The following is a 2,828-nucleotide window of genomic DNA, read 5'->3' as shown; positions in this document are numbered from 1 at the left end:
TACAACAAAGTATTTTTATCACTAGGAGCTAGAAATCAATGAGGTTTTAAAAAAAGGTGTCCACAAACATGATTACCAAACCATCAAAATTTAAATATTCGGTCGATTATAGTTTAATCAAAAAAGCCCTGTATGTCTTTAAGAGATAGAGAGAGAGAGAGATATATATATATATATATATATATATATATATATATATATATATAAACAATTTGGCTCAGTGCAGAATACCGTTCGTACATTTGAGCGATTTTAGTTGTTTTAGACGGTACTTTTGTGGGGCCATATCTCTGAAACGAAGCATTGTGGGACCCATATTTTTATACATATTTTCAACTCATCTGCACCCAAAGAACACGCCCTCGAGTTCACGACATGCTTATCCGAAGCACCCTGTATAGTCATAATTTATGGAATTGTGGAACAATTCCTTTTCTGATTTGTGACGGACAATATCTCTTGGGAAATTAGGTGGATTTGCATCTCTTTCGTTTACAGCTCATTCACGAAATACCAGCAGTCGTAATGGATTTTAAGCCATGAGTAAATTCATTTGAAAAATGGTAGGTTTTGGACATTTGTTTATCATTTTCTGTACCCGGTTTTAATATAGGCCTACTCTGCTTTATGAAGCGTAGATTTTATGGGCATACAGAACTGAAAATAAACTTAACATTCGAAACCGGCCCTAAGCAATTGCCAATTTGGCCTAGGCCAACACACGGCCCTACAAGAGTACCGCCGAAATATTGGCATAGTAAATCTAAGACTAAGGCACGCCTACTAAATTGAGAATACAATAGTAGTTAAGGACCCTCTTTCTGGATACGCGTGGGGGGCGCACCGTGCTTTCCCCCACGCGTCCACAGCTGCGTGACGGGGGGAATGAAGCAGAGAATCGCGATTCCGCCCCCCCCCCCTCGGGCGCGTGTGTAAATATTTTTACCTCTCCGAGGGGACAAAGTCCCCTAGGAGGGGTTATACAATCACCGTGTCTGTCTGTCTGTTGGTGTGTGTGTCTGTCCTGCGACCGCGTTCGCATTATCCGTGCAAAGGTTAATCATTGCGTACGCAGTTTCTCGAAGGGTTGGTAAAACCACCGTGTGACGGTGAGCGTTAACGGATTGATTTGCGGTTGGGTTTGGTTTGGTTGGTCTTTTTTTCTTCAACGCTCACCGTCGCGACAGTTTTAATTTAATAACAGTTCGTTATTGTAATGTTTATGTGTAGGTTGTGAATGTTGAGTTCTTGTTATGACGGTTGTGGGTGTTGAGTTTGTTGCGCTTGTGTTATGATGGTTGTGGATGTTGAGTTCGTGTTATGACGGTTGTGGGTGTTGAGTTTAACTGATTTAAAAGCTGAACTTCTAAACTCAAAGCCAAAAAAGTACCCGAAGAAGAATTCCGATTCTTCCTTAATGCTAGATGATAGCAATAGCTCCTACCTCAAAGAAAACTGTGATACATGTAACACCTTAAACATTTTAACACCTGCCAAATCTACATCTTCTAAAAACCGAGAAACCCTAGACCCGTCCTTAACGATTGATTATAATAATAGTTCCAAAAGAAAACTGTGATAACAGTTTAAACATTTTGACACCTGTCAAAAGTAGATCTTTTATTAACAGAGAAAACGTATTTGAAAAAACTATCAATTCTCCGTTAACTACTCCTAAAAGTTCATGTCCAGTTTACCTAACGGTCATTTTCAAGGTACACCAAAAATTAATAAGGAAAGTGCAATATCTCCAAATCCCCTAGAAAGCATTTTGAGTAATAAACCAAAGTCAACTTCTCCGTTATGTAAAAAGCTAAAGTCAAGTCAAGATTAATGATTAACGACACTCCGAAAGGTGTTCGCCTTAAAAAAGCCACCAAAACATAATAGCTTATCAAAAGGGAAGAAGTTACAAATATTTAAATGCGGAAACTCATATTGAGTCAGAAGATTCCGGTATTAACTGTAACTATGATTGTGAAGCCTTACATATATCGCTCAAATTGTAAGTAGTTAAGGACCCTCTTTCTGGATACGCGTGGGGGGCGCACCGTGCTTTCCCCCACGCGTCCACAGCTGCGTGACGGGGGGAATGAAGCGGAGAATCGCAATTCCGCCCCCCCCCTCGGGCGCGTGTCACGCGCGCGTGACCTGAATAATTAATGAGATTAACAGGTGTTAATTAATTAGTTGACCTGTCAATCAAGTTCACTAGAGGGCAGGTGTTCAAGGTCAATTAAAAAAGGGTGAATATTAATGAGCGTGCCAAGTATTGTTTTACCGTTAGGGGTCATTGACCTGTTACATGGATAGTATAGTAACATGTGTTTGGTAAGCGCGAAAAGGATCAATGAACAAGTGGAGGGGAGGTAAAGTTTGTATTTACTAGTTATAAAGTTTGTACCTTTATAATTAACCGTTAGGGGTATTTGATCTGGTAGCTATTTGGTTAACAACTCATTAGCATTTTTTGCGTGAATTTAACATGTGTTTTGGGAAAGCGACGCGAGGATCAGTGAACAAGTGGTTAAACTCTATAGGTCTATTACATGTTTGACATGATTTTGGCTGGGAAACGGGTATAGATTGTACTCTATAGGTCTATTACATGTTTGTACCTTTATAATTAACCGTTAGGGGTAATTGACCTGGTTGCTATATGGTTGAACTGTTAAAGTTTTGGCGGGGATTTAACATGTGTGTAAGGATCAACAAGTAGTTACACTTGTTTATTATATGTTTGAATATTAATTTTTAGCGGGAAAGTGTAAGCGTCGATCAACAAGTGGTTAAACTCTTTAGGTTTATTATATGTTTGAATATTAATT

This window comes from Leiobunum rupestre, chromosome 8, assembly GCF_980474605.1.
Source record: "Leiobunum rupestre chromosome 8, qqLeiRupe1.1.hap1, whole genome shotgun sequence".
Taxonomy (NCBI): domain Eukaryota; kingdom Metazoa; phylum Arthropoda; class Arachnida; order Opiliones; family Sclerosomatidae; genus Leiobunum; species Leiobunum rupestre.
The sequence above is the reverse complement of the archived record's forward strand: the minus strand, read 5'-3'. Positions refer to the sequence as shown.